Source organism: Anabrus simplex, chromosome 1 (genome assembly GCF_040414725.1).
Source record: "Anabrus simplex isolate iqAnaSimp1 chromosome 1, ASM4041472v1, whole genome shotgun sequence".
Lineage (NCBI taxonomy): Eukaryota > Metazoa > Arthropoda > Insecta > Orthoptera > Tettigoniidae > Anabrus > Anabrus simplex.
This window is the reverse complement of record NC_090265.1, coordinates 218,774,855-218,793,114: the sequence shown is the minus strand read 5'-3', so window position 1 is coordinate 218,793,114 and position 18,260 is coordinate 218,774,855. Positions and strand designations below refer to the sequence as shown.

General features: G+C 38.6%; 1 protein-coding gene and 1 long non-coding RNA gene across 2 annotated transcripts in view; one reads left to right on the top strand and one right to left on the bottom strand.

Annotated features, from left to right (window-relative positions):
• Window positions 1–18,260, top strand: part of LOC136864163 (ubiquitin-conjugating enzyme E2 Z) — a 65,648-nt gene that overhangs the window by 22,008 nt on the left and 25,380 nt on the right. The window lies entirely within an intron of this gene.
• LOC136864156 (uncharacterized) lies at window positions 14,308–14,835 on the bottom strand. The gene is made up of 3 exons (XR_010859278.2): window positions 14,709–14,835; window positions 14,525–14,619; window positions 14,308–14,437 (listed from the first exon to the last, which is right to left on the bottom strand). It is a non-coding gene; the product is annotated as an uncharacterized lncRNA (long non-coding RNA).

Sequence of the window (18,260 nt, the reverse complement as noted above, 5' to 3'; positions counted from 1 at the left end):
TTACAGATGATAGATTACTGTTATTTTCCTTACTCTGAGGGATGGAGTGTAAAAGTGTCTTTAAATGCTGAAAAATATGAGGTGGTTTACAATAATTTTTCAAAAGTATTTCTGTCTAAAGTACGCCAGGGACTTGTATTGCAATTATTGGGATGTAGGAACTTGATTATTAGCTAACCGCTCATAAATAGGCTACTGAAAGATCGAGGGTGTGAAATATAAATTACGGATACTTTAACTGTCTACTCAGAACTATGAATGATCGGAAGACATGAATCAGCTGATTTATATTTTCTTGTTATACTACACCCTTTTTTCACAACTGTAGCCAACAATGTCAATATTTGAATACGAAGAGCGACCAATCAGTAACAATACGACTGTTAACTATTTTGCCAGTGAAATACTGTATATTCTGTTGAAATTCTTTCTTTAAACAAAATTTACAACAGTATCGTGTTATTTAAAGAAGTTAATACCTTTGTAATAGGTGGAACCGTTGAACTGCTATTTGAAATACCCTGTCAAATGCGTGCACTAATAGACTATAACCGCTGCCGAATTTACAACTATTTTTAATATCCCGTCTTTGTAAGTATTTTATCAACAAACCTGCTGATATTTTAATAATAATAATATTAAAAAGAAAGAGATATTTCTTCTTTCACGCAGTCCTAAATTACAGGTTGTAATCTAGCGAACGCCTACGGAACTATTCAGTGTGAAAATTGTAAATAAATACCACTAATCGCAGATTACTACAAACAAACACTAAACACCATATTTCAATTAATATGCATATAGCCTACTCCTACTACAAAAGTAGCTTTTCCCTCCCACATCTTTGTTGCTCATTTCCAGTACCATAATAAAACTCTACCTTAATTGAAATATGTGTATGCAAAAACTCAAAAGGTAACAAAATATATTCAATAGAAAGGACTAAATAATATAAATGCATGTCAGGAAGTTTTTGTAGTATGTGGACTCTATAATGCGTGAAGATGTATGCCAGCAAGCATGTGGGTTGGCAACACTGCTCAGCTCATCCTACCCAAAATTCAAACTGACACTATACTTCCCAACTTTTTCAGTGTAGTGGAGTTGTTAGTTATAGTGACAACAGTTTTCATTTCAGTCTTTTATCTGAACTTGTGTGAAGAGATATTTAGCTTAAGTTGATGTTTTATGTCAAAACACTTGATAACATCATTTTTGTCAACTATTAATCTGAGAAAAATGGGCAACAAAAAAAAGGTCCAATTTGGCAGTTATTTAAGGACAATAATAAAGCCGGTGTCTGCAAGTGTTGTAATGTTGTTTACAAACATGCTAATGTTAATGAAATGACCAAACATATCAGAAAATGCTTTAAATGTCCTGAAGAAATGAAGAAAATTCTTGTTCAGTCAACCACTGTAAATACAAACATAGGCCATTCCATTCATAAATCCAACACAAAGAAAACACCTGAATATCTTCAACAGCAAGAGGAATTTGAAGCAGATGTGTCTTTTGAACCAGAAGAATCAAATCCAGGGCCGAGTTCAAGTAGCAGCCAAATTTTTAATTTAACATCCCCGGGCAATGTGAGTAGCCTATCTGGAAGGAGTGACCATTCCACCTTTAGTCGACCTCGGCCATCATCAAGCGCCAGCGGAGGAGACTTATTGACCTTTTTGGACCACATGGACAGTCAATTAAATGTAAGTAAAATCAATTTTTTTTGTTTATACTATATACTGCAGTTCAGTTACAGTATAAACATTAGGTCCGGTGACTGGTACCCATTTAACTGCAGTATCTTCTTGAACATAATCAATTTGCCTAAGTAGCAAATTTGGGTAATTGTTTACAATTACTGTATCACCTTTGATTTTTTCATTCTTTTATATTTACTTTCTGTAATGAAAATACAAGCAAAATTAGGTGTCGCAAACGATGCCAACTGCTTGTGGAGGCAGTTGCTTCTGCAAGCACTACACGGCATTGTAGCGGTTTAGCGCTGGACAGTTCAGCGATAAAGGCTCGCGGACAATAACTTCCTTATCGGACTTTCGGACATGTTGATAGACATTTGGGAACAATATGGCATGCCTAATATTTTTTGTTTCTCTCTCTTCTTCTTCTTCTTTTTTTTTTTTAGGAAAACCTCAACCAAAGTTTCGTGAAAGCAGTCTTCATAAGTGGAGCTCCGTTATCTATGGTTGAACATCCACTGTGGTTAGAATTCTTGAAAAAACTTTGTCTATCTTACAAACCACCATTCAGGTATCGTCTAACTTCTTCATATCTCAAAGCTCAGTATGCAGAAATGCAAAATGAAGTCGCAAGCCAACTAAATGACTCGAAACACATTTACAGTGTGACGGTTGGAGTATTATCAGAAATGAGTCAAGAGTAAACTTTGTCATCTCAAATCCAGAACCGTTTTTGTGGAGTTTGTGGCAACAAAGAAAAACAGACACAATGCACCTTACTTGGCTGATCAATGTAATAGAAAGATATGGTTCTGAGAAGTTTCTGGTAGTAATTGGAGATAACGCTTCCAATATGAGAGCTGCTTTGGCCTTGGTTAAGGAGAAATATCCGTCAGTCATACCACTTGGTTGCCTTGCTCACCTCTTGCATCTTTTATGAGAAGATATTTTAAAATGTATCACTGTGAAATCTTTCATGGCAACTGTTATTAGCATAGTGAAAAGTATCAAGAATAGCCACATCCTGAAATAATTATTTGACTGACTTCAATTGGACAAAAAGTTTGAAGACAGAATATCTTTGAAACTTCCTGTCTGACTCGTTTGCTGTATGGTCAGCGTACTGGCCTTCGGTTCAGAGGGTCCCGGGTTCGATTCCCGGCCGGGACGGGGATTTTAACCTTCATTGGTTAATTCCAGTGGCTCGGGGGCTAGGTGTTTGTGCTGTCCCCAACATCCCTGCAACTCTCACACCACACACAATACTATCCACCACAATAACACACAGTTACCTACACATGGCACATGCCGCCCACCCTCATCAGAGGGTCTGCCTTACAAGGGCTGCACTCGGCTAGAAATAGCCACACAAAATTAAATTAATTTAAAACTTCCTGGGCAGACTAGGTGGGGAAGCAACTTGTTTTGTTTACAAAGTTTACTAGCAAATAAATCTGTGCTTCAAAAGCTTGCTGTTAGTGAGGAAGCTGAAATCACACCAGAAATGAAAAGGCAGCTGCTTGATGATGGAGTGTTTTGGGTTCGAGTTCAAAAGCTGGTGAATATTTTTGATCCAATCATTGAACTTATTATTACCTTTGAGTCCAACACCCCCATAATTCACAATGTTTTCACAAAGTTTCACAAACTACACAACACTCTCAAGCAAGAAATTCCAGAATCCCCTCTTCAAAAATCTGAAGAGAAAACTGCTAGCCAGACTGGAGAAACGTGTGAAATTTGGTGTCGGCCAAATTCATCTGGCTGCCGACTTTTTGAATCCTTCATCTCAGGGTTGCAATTTGAAACCTGTTGAATTGCTTGATGCTATTGAGTTTGTCTGTGAAGTCGGCAGTAGCATGGGAACAAAAGTAGTTGAACTTCGGCAAAATATTGCGGACTACAGAGACAAAGAGGGGCTGTGGCAGCGGCCCTTTCTTTGGGAAGGATTAAAAGATACTGAAAAAGAGAAAGCAATTAGCCCTATGTTACGGTGGAGGGGCTTGAAAGGAACGTGTGCTAGCTGATGTTGCTGTGAGAATTTTAGGCGCTCCGGTAACATCTGCTGCTATTGAAAGAATGTTTAGCACATTCAGCTGGATCCACTGTAAGAAAAGAAACCGACTTACAACTGAAAGGGCTGGACAGATGGCTTACTTGTCACACAACTGGAATCTGCTAAACAAAACTCCAAAACCAAGAAAAGAAAAGAGTCCAAGGAAACAAGGCGGGTGCAGCGAAAAAGAAGTTGAAAACATCAATAATGATCAAATGCAAGTTTCCTGTAGTGACGATAGCGAGGACAGCGATGATGGCTACATTCGCTCTGAGATGAAGAGTACATCTCTGACCGTGATGAAAACTCAGATTAGTTGTACTTGTACTGCTCAATTGATATTTTTCATTGTAAATTGGAATATAGGCCTAAGCCTAAAGAGATTCATGATGTATGATTATGAATAGCCTAATTAATACATTTGTTAAGCTTCATTAAACCTAAATTAAGTAAGGCCTCTATTTTTAGAACTTTTTAAGTGTAACTGTTAATTTTCTATTTACTAGTCTTTTTGGTTATTTGATTATTTATTTTATATATGAATGATATTACAAACTGTTCTGGAAAACATATACAGTGTGTTGAAAACTGTATATTACACCTTTTGTAGAACTTGGCCAAAGCTCTGAATAAATTTCCCCCAACTTTTATCCCAATATTTACAAAAGCCTAGTTCAGTTCTGACTTTTTCAGGTTATAACTATTGAATTTTATCTTCTGATCTAATTCCCAATTCTAATTCTGTTTTTAAGTCCCATTTCTAATTAAAATCAATTTTATTAACTATTTAATGTTGTTACATTTCTAAAAAGTTAATGTAGAATAGTTTGCATACCGGTACCCTTTCTTAAGGTTCAACTTACCACAACACAGGATTTTTAATGAAAAATCTAAAATACCCGGGTATTTACCCAAATTGGTTATTTACCGGAGTGTATACCCTGGATATTTACCCCGATTTATAAATACCTGGGTATTTTACATCACTGGGTTGTTCGGCCGCATTATTATATCACTATCACTATCAGCCATATTCAATCGTTTTTACGATGTGGCCTCTTTAAGTCCGAAGCAAGGTAGGTTTTCACGAGGTCTCTTCATCTGGGACGGTCTTGAGCGATGTTCTGCCAATTGATCCCAGTAATCTTACGGATGTCTTCCTCCACTCAAGCACAAGCTTTGTCCACCTACCATCAGTTCTCCGAGCAACAAGTCCTGCCCACTGCCATTTTAGGGTAAACACCTTTTCTAAAATGTCATTGACCTTTATGACTGCCTGATGTAATCTGCTGTCTTTCTTCGTGAAGCCTAGCATGAACCGTTCCATAGCTCTTTGGGTTGTTCTGAGTTTTTGGTTGACAAACTCGCTCAATGTCCAGGTTTCACAACCGTAGGTCAGTACAGGGAGAACACTCTGGTCAAAGACTATCTTCTTTAGGTGGGTTGGCATGTTGGATTTGAAGATTGAAGAATTTCTTCCGTAAGCTTGCCATCCTAGTTTGATACGTTGGAAGATTTCCGGTCTTAAGTCCCCTTTCATGTTTACAAGCTGCCCAAGATAGACAAACTCATTGACCTGTTGTAATGTGGAGTGTCCCACATGCAGCTCTCCTGCTGGGGCCCATTTGTTGAGCATTACTTTGGTTTTAGAAAGGTTCATGGATAGTCCCACTTTTTGACAGGCTGAGACAAGATCTTGTATTAGACTTTGTAGTTCATAGATGTCGTTGGCCAAAAGTGTAATGTCGTCTGCAAACCTTAAATTATTCAGCCTTTTCCCATTGATTTTGATTCCTGTACTTTGCCAGTTGATTTTTGACATGGCCATTTCTAATACTGCTGAGAACAGCTTGGGAGATATGGGGTCGCCTTGCTTTACACCTCTTTGAATGGGAAAATCCATGGTTGGCACCTTGACATTCACGAAGGCTGAAGAGGTTTCGTAGATATGCTGGAGTACTCTTATGTAGGCAGCATCGACGCCGTGTTCGGCTAAGGCTTGCATAACAGCAGCGTGGCTCACCGAGTCAAAAGCCTTTTCAAAGTCCACAAAGGCTAGACAGAGCGGCATTTGATATTCATTACTTCTGCTGATAACTTCACGAAGGGTGAGTATGTGGTCGATTGTTCCAAAACCTCGGCGGAAACCTGCTTGTTCAATTGGCTGGGCAAAATCAAGCGTTGAACTGATTCTATAGTAATCGCCACGTAAGGCAATACCCCAGAAAGTAAATCTCGCCACCCGATGCTCTTCTTTTCTCTTTTTTGTAATGGCTGATCACTGCTGCCAACCTGCCTGGTTACATATTAAAATCACCAGACATAACCATAACAAACTAACCTCAATGTAAACACCGATAATGAATGTTTCCCTACCCTAGTAAATGATAAAAGTTAAGACTAAATAAATCAAGATATTCATAATTAAGTCGGTTTCCACGCTCGATGAGGAATTAAGGAAATAAACACACTTTCTCACTCAAATTAATGTTACATATATCTGCCTTTATTCTGATATACAGTAGGCGTACTATAACCATATTCTTGAAAATAGGGGCGTGTTAAACGATGTAATTTATTTAATAAGTCTTTGCAGTGTGATTTTCGAAAGTTGCAGGCTGGTTATATCTTCAAGCTTATCCAGGAAACACATAGGAATACTAATGTGCCAAGCTCAGTGAACGGAAATTAGGTCAGCTTTCAAGTTCACTGCGGATTTGAAAATAATGATGTTATAAGTTCTACTGCCAAAATTTCGTCCCGCAAGAGTTATTTCATGTTCCGGTAGATCTAGACATGAAACTAGCGTATTTGAGCACTTTCAAATACCGCCGGACTCGAACCCACCATATAGGAACACTAATGTGCCAAGCTACGTGAACGAAAATTAGGTCAGCTTTCAAGCTCACTGCAGAATTGAATATTAGTTCTACTATCTACTTCTATCATTTTAATATACGCCGAGGTGCCAGAATTTTGTCCCGCAAGAGTTATTTTATGTACCAGTAGATCTAGACATGAGATTGGCATATTTGAGCACTTTCAGATACCGCCGGACTCGAACCCACCAACCTCAGCTAGTCATACATTCTCTCCTTCACTCGCTTAATTTAATTTTAAACATTTCCTGCCTTTATTCTGATGTACACATTACTAAAACTGTATTTTTAAAGGGACAGGGAGGGGGGAGGGGAAAGGCAGAAAGAATCTAGATTGTATAATACATTGCAATTTCTGTAAGTTCAAGGACTTACCGCATAGGACATATCTGCCCTTCCTTTTAATAATAATGCTGATAGCTTTACATCCCACTAAGTACTTTTACGGTTATCGGAGGCGCCAAGGTGGCAACATTTTTTGACATGCAGGAGTTCTTTTACATGCCAGTATATCTATGGACATGAGACTGATGTATTTGAGTACCTTCAAATACCACCGGACCGAGCTAGGATCGAACCTGCCAAGTTGAGGTCAGTGCCTCAGCCGCCTGAGCCACTCAGCCCGGTGTCCTTCGTTTGCTTGGATGTTGTCTTCTTTCTTCAATAAGCAGTAGGGGATGGGGGCATTTTAAACATATTTCAGCTTGCAACTTGGTGTATCTCAAGCTTACAACATTAAGGAAACCCAGGAAAGGTACAGGGACGCTAATGAGTCAAATAACATTACCAGATATTTACATATTACATTGGCTTAAACCACATGAAAACAGGTTGTAAGGCAAGAATGTGATAGGAAAGAGGGCTAGGACTTAAAATGAAAATAAGCGGTTGTTGCCTTAATAAAGGTACAACCACAGCATTAGCCTGAAATGAAAATTAGGGAACCACAAAAAAAACCACAAGTAGCCTACGCAGTGGTCTCCATGGTATGCACTAGCCAGCATCTTGGTAGGTGTGCTACGTACCAACTGATGAGCCCAACCTAGCACACGGGGGCGAAACGCTGGCAACCAGGAATGAGTTAGCTGGAAAATGTATAATGTCCAATAACGAACCATTTAAATTGGCATTATAACTTCAGACCTGCCGACTGTGGGGCTTGAATCAACCATCTCCTGACAGCAAGCTCACAGCAATGTCATCGAACTGCACAGCCAGTTCACTCAGTTTCTTATGACGCGTAATAGGCCTACCACATGGGCTTGCTCTCTCCCAAATTACACAGTTTTAACTTCTACCACAAGGCGACCCACTTACCTGTATATGGATCTTCAGTTCTTCAATTATACATATATGTAAGAACATTATGTATCTTAGTAAAATCTGATGATGATGATGATGATGATGATGATGATGCTTGTTGTTTAAAGGGGCCTAACATCTAGGTCAACAACCCCTAATGGTACAAAATGAGACACATTGTAATGACAATTTAAAAGTTCAAAATCATCCACTGACCAGAATTTTAAAAAAACAGGATGATGATTAAGAATGGATGGATATGAATTTAAAACAATCAGTGGATCCAGTTCAGAAACTGTCATAAGCAATAGTATTACTGACCAAGGGACTGCTGTTAACGCACAGTCCTGAATCGAGGATTCAGCCCCTCATAATGGTACTTACCGCTAGTAAAGTAGAACCATGGTATTTGTCATGGTGCGGTACTAATCAGAAATAGTGTAGACTCACGGTGTTCAACACATTATGGTACTACTCACAAGTATTCTACTTTGTACAGGTAACAAAGACCTATGGTGTTTCTCACATAATTTCATGGTTCTAATACAATCATCCCTTCGCCACCCCTTACAACTGGCAGGGGATACCGTGGGTGTATTCTTCGCCGCGTCCCTCATCCATGGGGGTGTGTAACAAATCTATTTGGGAAGAAATACTTTTATACTGTATCTACATCATAAAGAAGTCATGTTGTCATAGCAATATGCAATGAAATAAGCATAATTTACTATATTTAATGTTAGTTTATTTACATTTTAAGGGATATGTAGTAATTATAACAACAAAAGTATGCAGTAAAAAATCAATATATGGTAATTTGCACATCACGAGCCATTCCATGGTCACTGAATTACAAAGCAGAGGGTATGAATAAACAAACAATAACAAACACGAGTACTAGTATTTAAAAAGCAAAGTTATCTCCGTCCTCCCGGTGGTATCACCACCTTGACAAAGGCAAAATACAGTTTGCTGGGTGTTTTGGAGGCTTGCGTGTTCAAATGATCCTTAGAGCTACGCCGGCGGGAGCATATACTCCTGGTAGGGCCACACAAGCCGGACAGGTCTAAGGTGATGATCCAGGCTAAGAGTGATACCCTGGTCCTCCAGGTTGGGGGTTGGTGCATCGGGCTAACAACTTCACCACCACAAATCTACATATTGTTCAGAAACCAAATAGAGATAACCGGATGGTCTTAAACTTACGATGACTAAAGCGTGCTAAATGACAACAATATGGATATATCGGAACATGGAATGTGAGAAGTATCTTTCAGGCTGGGGCTAGTAGAAAATTGGAGGAGGAATTACTTAAATATAACATAGATGTGGCAGCATTACAGGAGATCAAATGGAAGACAATCGAGGTGGCAGATCTACAGCACTACATTTTGTTCAATAGTGGGGAGGAAGAAAATAGAATAGGAACAGGGTTTATGGTCAAGAAATCGATCAGTCATAATATGACTGAATATGAAGCAATAAGCCTCAGACTATGACGGTTAAGATTGAAAAGGAGATCTGCCAACATATCACTAATTAGTGTCCATGCCCCAACAGAGGATGCCGAAGGGGAGGAGAAAGAACAGTTCTGTGAAAAAATGGAGCAAGCATATGACAAGTTGCCCAAGTATGATGTTAAGTTGTCCTAGGGGATTACGATGCCAAAGTAGGCAAAGAGAAAGAAAACCACCCAGTGGCAGGATATCACAGTAAACACCAAGAATCCAATGAGAACAGATGGAATTTGATTGATTTTGCCTTTAGCAAGGAGCTGGTGATTAAGAGCACATGTTTTCCCTATAAGGAGATCCATAAAGAGACATAGATATCACCGGATGGTCTGACAAAGAACCAGATAGACCCTGTGCTGATATATGCACGACATGCCTCCAATATTATGGATGTGAGAAGCATGCATGGTGCAGACAGTGATTCAGATCACATACTAGTGAGGATCAAGTTCCAAGAAAGACAGGCAATTAAATCCAGGGACAGAGCTGAGCAGAGCAAGGTCTATAATGTAGAGCTGTTAAGGGATGAGGAGGAGGAAGAGTATAGAAACCATATGCAAAAAAAACTACAGATGGGCAGAAACGGGAATGTGGACATCAATTAAAATGTTGGGAGAAACCAAGCTAGCAAAAATACAACAGCGCAGGAAGTACTTGGAGAGAAAAGGAAACAGATTAGAAATAAATGGTATGACGAAGAAGTGGGTAAGGTTCCTAGAAGAGAGAAATCTGGACCGACAAAGAATGCTACAGAGACCCACTCAAAATTATATGGCAGTTTTTAAAGAGAAACTGTGAATAGCAAAGACATTGATAAGGAACAAGAAAATAATAGAAGGGAGAGCTTGGATGAAGTGCAAAAGATATTTGAAAACAAACAAGGTAGAAAATTATTTCATGGGGTTGGACAAGTAAAGAAGGGATATCAACCTAGAGTGAATATGATTAAGGTTGAGACTGATAGACTGATTGTTGGGAAAGAACGAATTCTGGAAAGATGGGCTAAACATTTTGAAACATTACTTTCTGTCAGACCAATAAATGAACAAAAAGATGGATCAGGTAGTATGGAACTTCAGAGAGAGATGAGTGTGAGGGGGAAGAGAGGAACGATGAGAATGAAGATGAGGATGAAGACGATGTGGGATCACCATCGGTTGAAGAAGTAAGTGAAATTGTAAAACAATTGAAGTACAGTACAGCCCCCAGGGAATGACCTCATAACTGCAGAAAAGGTAAAACTGGACAAGTGTTGGTGAGGAGAATACATGAGATAATTAAAAAGGTATGGGAAACAGGTAAAATGCCAGAGGACTGGACACTAGCAAATATATGTATGCCCTATACATAAGAAGGGGTCACACATGCAATGCAAGAATTATCGAGGTATATCCTTACTGAGTACAGTGTACGAAATCCTCTCTACAGCCATAACAAAGAGAGTAGGTAGTAGAGCAGAAAGAATTATAGGGGAGTACCAAGCTGGTTTCAGACCTGGAAGATTGACGATGGACCATATTTTCACCACAAGAATGACTCTGGAAAAGACATACAAATACAACGTTCGACTAGGACATCTTTTTATATATTTTAAACAAGCCTAGACAAAGTAAAGAGATCAAAATTATTGGAAACAATGAAGTATTTTAAATTCCCACAGAAGTTAATAAAATTGACTAAGATGATCCTGGAGAAGAGCAGAAGTCAGGTAAAAGTACAGGGAAGTCTGTCAAGATCTTTCAGAACCGATGAAGGCCTAAGGCAAGGAGATCCCTTATCACCAGTGTTATTTAATATAGTACTGGAGAAAGCTGCAAGATCAATAATTACTAATCCAGGTGGTAATATTTAGACTGATCCAAGTTTTGGCTTATGCAGATGGTGTGGTGATAACTGCTAGGAGTAACGAGGCACTTACACTGTCTTAAGGGAGCTGAAAGATGCGGCTGGATCTTTGGGTTTAGAGATAAACAAGGCTAAATCTAAATAGCCTATATGGTAACAAAGAGAAGTGGAAGGAACACTGAAAAACTCCAAGTGGATGATTACACTTTTGAAGCAGTATATCTAGGCTCAGTAATAACATCAGAAAATAAAGTTGAGACAGATATTGTAAATCATATTAAGGCTGCCAACAGATCCTACAGAGCACTGTACCCTCTTCTGAGAAGTAAAATTTTTAAAACTGACTCTCTCAAAAACAATTATTGGGCCGATGACCTTCGATGTTAGGCCCCTTAAATCAACAAGCATCATCATCAAAACAATAATTAAACCAGTACTTATGTATGGGATTGAGGCATGGGTATTGACTGAGGCCACAGAGAGGAGATTAAATGTGTGGGAAAGGAAAGTACTGAGGAAGATATTTGGATTGGTGAAGGAGGGAGATTTATGGAGAATCAGAACAAATGAAAAATAAGATTATTGTATAAGGAGCTGGACTTGGTGACCTCAGTCAAAATGAGAATAAATTGGATGGCTGGGGCATGTGCAACGGATGGAGGAGGGGATACTTCTATGGAAGGCACTGACAGGGCACCCTGGGGGCAGAAGGAGAGGTCGGCCCCGGATGAGATGGCTGGAGGATGTGGAGACTAATCTGAGGACCGTTGGAGTCAGGAGGTGGCGTAGGCATGCTGAAGATCGGGACGACTGGAGAGCTGTGGTCAAGGAGGCCAAGATCTTTAAAGGACCGTAGAGCCATGGAGTAAGTAAAGTCATCTCCGTACAAGCCATGAAGGCCATTGGAAGGGTGAAAGGTAAAGGCTTCCGCTATCCATAACTTTGGCACTTGGTGGGGTAGAGTGGTTAGCTCTATATTCAGATTGAGCACTGGAACTTGCTCACTGGCTTGAAGCTTGCAGACCCCAAGTTCTTCCAGCCAGGTGACACTGAGTTATTAATAGGCGCAGAACATTTATTTTCATTATTGAAACTTAGTTGCAGAACGAGTAAGAGGCCATGAAGGTGGAAGCTATTATCTACCCCGTCATCCAGTTTTTAAGCTTAGTAGCTCACCTACAAAAACAAGGGTTGTATTTCTTACATCTGCTAAAATATCTAACAATATTTCACTGAATGATATAGTAATGGTTGGAACGACAATAAAGAGGATCTTTACTCTGTTATTCTAGGTTTTAGAATGCATACCTTTGCCTTCACTGCAGATATTGCTTGAAATGTATCGGCAAGTCATGGTTCATGCAGATGATAGGAACATTCAGTGGATTATCGGGAGGGAATCAAATTAAATTTATTCCTTTCAGAAAAGCATTAAATCATGATAACAAACATGGTACATATTTCTTTCACCATGCAGTTAGGTGGCACACAGGCTGACCAGGCTGATGCTAGAATAACAATGATACTCCATCATTTTTAATGTCGTTATGAAAACAAGCCCAATATTCAGCTTGCAAAACTTTGAAGAAATGTTCTCCCTCGAAATTAGTCCAATCTAATAGGAACCACAGCCTTCAGCAAAAGTGCTGAACATATTCTTTATGACTTGTTTTCAGGTAATTGATTGATAATTGTATTGTATTTTAACAAACACTAACCTATACTTTATGTGTTACTACATCCAATATTAAGATTTTTCAACTTAGTCCATTAATGACATATCTCAATTTAACACCACAGTGTATTTTTATACATGTAAAATGTGTCATGGATGCTGTATATTTTTATAATGGTGTTTTTGACTAGACTCTATTGGTTTAGAGGAGGTGACTAATACTGAAGAAGTATTAAAATTTACATATGATAACAATGACATTTACAGTAAGATACAAAAGTTGAAAACTAGAAAAGCAGCTGGAATTGATAAGGTTTTGGGAGATATACTAAAGACAAGGGGTTGGGGTATAGTACCATATCTGAAGTACTTATTTGATCATTGTTTGCATGAAGGAGCTATACCAAATGAATGGAGAGTTGTTATAGTAGCCCCTGTGTATAAAGGTAAGGGTGATAGACATAAAGCTGAAAATTACAGGCCAGTAAGTTTGACATGTGTTGCATGTAAGCTTTGGGAAGGCATTCTTTCTGATTATATTAGACATGTTTACAAAATTAATAACTGGTTCAATAGAAGGCAGTTCGGGTGTAGGAAAGATTATTCCACTGAAGCTCAACTTGTAGGATTCCAGCAGGATATAGCAGATATCTTGGATTCAGGGGGTCAAATGGACTGTATTGCGATTGACCTGCCTAAAGCATTTGATAGGGTGAATGATGGGAGACTACTGGCAAAAATGAGTGCAATTGGACTACAGATAGGAAATCTGCCACCTGGGCGACTGCCCTAAATGCAGATTCAATTCAAGAAGAGCACTGAGGTTGGTAAGGAACGAGTTAGTTACGCGGTATTGATGGTGTAGTTGTAAATTTATCTCTTGGGCGATCCAAGCACCACCATTCTAGATGCACTGAGCTAGATAGCTGCAGTTGCTTAAGTGTGGCCAGTATCCACTATTTGCTAGATAGTGGGTTCAAACCCCAATGTCGGCAGCCCTGAAAGTGGCTTTCCGTGGTTTCCCATTTTCATACCAGGCTGTACCTTATTTAAGGCACAGCCACTTCCTACCCACTCCTAGCCCTTTCCTGTCACATCATACCATAAAACCTATTTGTGTTGGTGTGACGTAAAGCAACTTGTATTAAAAAAAAACCTAGACGCATGCATAATAACGTGATAAATTTTGATCAGAGCACACAGACAGGACCAGATACCTAGAATATTCAGTCTCTCTCAAAGTTTAAATATATCTTGTTCTCCTTCCCTACAGTTTTCAAATGTAACTCTGTTATATCCGAAAGGACAGGGCAATTAGAAATATATTATTTCCCAGCAAAGTTGGAAAACCTTTAATCTCATGGAATAGCTCTTACAGCAGTACAGCTAACTCCTCAACTTTCATCTTCTTCCTCCTCTGATTCATAGCATGGGCTTCATTGTGCAGAATCTCATCAACAATATACCTGGTTAAAAAAAGAGAAATATTGTTATGCATACATGAAAGTAAACAACATTAGCCTACCTAAAGTTATGTTTAGATACTACTGTACCTCTTTAAGTGACTTTGATTCATATGACACATCTTTTGCAGCTCATCTTTTGTTGAGTTTTGTGGTGGAGCCACCCCAATTCTGCCTCACCATGACTATAAATTAAAGGAAAATTAAAAATACAATTCTGTAACAACGTTAAATATAATTCAATAGTAGAAAATATTCAGTCTATTATAATTACCACTAATTGATCCTTCCTCCATTTTGTTGTCGGTTGATGCTCCACAAGCTTACAGTGATATGCTACATTATCCATCACAATACACAGGGTCCTATATTTCTTAATCCTATGATTAATTGTGTTTCCACCCACTTCTGAGATTTCTCACTGTTCATAGCACTATGATAATCTTGACTTCTCTTCAAATATGTGGCAAATATCAAATCAGCACCTGTAAGAATTTTGAGTTTTAGCATGAAGTTATTTCATCTTTTCCCTAAAAATATGAAGCCACCTTCTACAGTGATATTAACAGACAAAAATTGTTATTTTTGTTGAATGATTGAAAAAAGATGTCTGATTTTAAGTGAAAGCAATTACAATGCAACAGTCTTAATGAATTGCTACTGACACTACTCTATGCTAAAATTTATCATGTATTAGTATATTGATAGTTGTTTAACATCAGTATGATATATCTAGACTAGAAGTCCATGATCACTTATATTAATGATATTACTATAAACACTAATGTTTAATACTTTAGAAGAAATGTAACTGCTACGAATACCAAACCTATATCAAGCACTAAGAAATAGGAAGCTTAGAAGGTGTGCAATAGTCAGTTATGCACTGATTCAGGTGGAGATTGTCAATACAGTATGAACCTAATATGCCTATAGTACAAGTAATTTGCTGATACCAATATCCAGTAATATTACATGAACATACACTGGAGAAGTTATAATTGAAGTGCATCTGTAAAGTTAATCGTTGGCCTAAAGTGAATAACTACAGGTCTTTTCCATAACCAACAGACCCCTTAACAGTGGTGAAGTCAAATTCAAGAACCACTGATAGAACGCAGTGAAACAACAGATAGGGAATCTGCCACTGCCCTAAATGCAGATTGAAGCTGTAAGTTAAAATGCCACTTCCTACATCAAGCCAGTCGATTTGAATCAATCAATCATCACTGATCTGCATTTAGGACAGTCGCCCAGGTGGCAGATATTACCTAGTAAACAAATTAGAAATCTGAAATGAAGCCACGTTGTAATAATACACGTGAGCAAATATATTACATACACATATGCCGTAAGTCAATAAGAATACACGAAGGCTGGGTCTGTAAACCGTACCGACGTTGAGATGACATGTTTAGGTTAGGTTAGGTTCACAACGAAATATTTTCCATTTCAACTGATTCTCACTGTCAGAATCTTATCATAGAAACAAAATTAAAATTTAAATGAACACTTACCCCCAATTAATTGTGAAACACCTGTCATAAGGTCCATATCACTACAAGTTATAACTCGTCGTCTTCCTTTTTCAATACCTCGTAGCAATCTCTGAATTGATTTTTGTAAAGGACGTAACGTTGCTTTCCTTTTTGGAGGACTTCTTGCAGATTTTTCTTCCTTCTTAAACATTCCCATTCGAATTCTGTACATAAGTATGGGACGAAATGGAAACGTATAATAAAATGATATGTTCACCATTTCACAAAAACTATGTTATTAAATGCATTACCTGGTATTAGCCAAATAGATTTACAATCCCACAGAGAAAGAAAATGTGCTTTAAATATTCTCGCAAATGTATGACTAGTGATTTTAACAGTAATACAGTGGTAATGCGTAATTCACGCTAGAACTGCGACTGAACGTTGCCAACGTGCCAGATTAACGGTAAATGTAAGACGTCGTATCGGCAAGTAGGCTCCCTAAACTGTATGGTTACTGACACTGAGAAAGACCCAACAGCAAGAAAAGTAACTATAAATCAATACCTTAATATTACAGGGGAGAAAGGGTAAGGTTGCACCCTTAGGGTACGTCCTTACACGAAGACTACTATATTTGTCAGTACCTTGGTGAAAACCTTGTAAAGGACAGAAAGCAAGCTAATAGGACGATAGTTTCTGATATCATGTATGTTCCCTTTTTTGTGCAGGAGAATTATCATTGCTCTGTTCCAAGATGGAGGGATGAATGCATTGCGTAGACAAGACGTGAATATTTTTGTCAAGTGGCTTAAAGTTTCATCACCAGCAAGTTTGAGAACGCTAACTGAAAGGTTATCGCTGCCTATGACTGATTCTTTTTTCATACTCTTTATAGCATGTCTGATCTCAGATGGGAGAACTTCCGGGACTTGGGAAATGTTGGATAAGTCAGGCAAAGCCAGATTATCATCAGCCTTCTCGTACAACTTGCTATAAAAGTTCCTGATGAACTCAAGAATTTCTTCCCTATCAGTAATTCGTCCGTTGTCCCCATCTAATGCAATTAATTGCTTCTTACCGATCTGTAGCTTCCTTTTAGCAAACTTCAAACTTGTTTTTTCGGATAAGCAAGTTCTTATAGTATCTTCATTGAATTTCTTTAAGTCGGTTTTAATTCTCTTTCTTATGGTTTTGCACAGCTCAGAGTACTGTATTTTGTCACAGTCAGACTGAATTTTCATTTCTCTCCTCCCCTTTAGCAGGTTCCTGGTATCGTCACTGAGTTTCTTATCCCGAGTGTTATTTTTTTTCAACCCTCCAATTACTTCAGCCGTATCCATTAGCATTTTTGCCAGATTTTCACCAGTTGTTTCATGTAGGCTTTGTTGAAGGGCTTGATGGAATTTCTCTTTATTTTCTTCTAGATGTTTAAGATTTATTTGTTTCTTTTTCGACCGCACTAGTTTAAGTCAATGTTCCCTAATGTTTAACTCGGCTCTAGCCCTTACTAGTCTGTGGTCACTGCCAGTATTGAATCTGTTGAGGACTGATACATCTTTAATGATTTGAGGGATGTTGGAGAAAAGAAAATCGATCTCATTGGTGAATTCAAGATTGGGACTTCTCCATGTCCATTTACGTCCTGGGTGTGTCTTAAAGAATGTGTTCATTATACGCATGTTGGTTTATTCGGCAAACTGGACCAAACTCTCCCCTCTCTTGTTTCTCTTGTCTATCCCATAGTTTCAAATAACAGTTTCACCAGTCTTACAGGTTCCAACCTTTGCATTGAAGTCACCCATTACTATTTGAAAGTGACAGTCACTCCCCTTCTCACAGGTTTCATATAGACTCTCATAAAAGGATTCTAACTCCTTGTCTGAATGGCTTGATGTGGGCGCATATACTTCCACAATATGCATTTCGTATCTGTTAGAGAGTTTTAAAACTAATCGCGCAATTCTACCTGAAGTACCTTCCAATACAGAGACCTTGTTTACGAGATGTCGATTGATTAGGAATCCTACTCCATTAAGCCCTCTTTCTGGTTCACCACAGTAATAGAATAAATTACCAGAATTCAAAAGGTAACACCCTTCTCCTTTACGGCGTACTTCAGATAGACCGATTACGCTCCAGTTGATCTTTCCAAGTTCATCTTCGAGCTCTTCTAATCTGTCATTGCCTAATAGAGAACGACAGTTGTACATGCAAAGCTGGTAGGTTTGGATTTTTCCTATGGTTGTTTCTCTTTCACGAGACATCAAAGTAGCGCCCACCCGGAGATCCGAATGTGGGGCTATTTTACCTCCGGAATGCAGGAATTTCACCTTAATGTCACT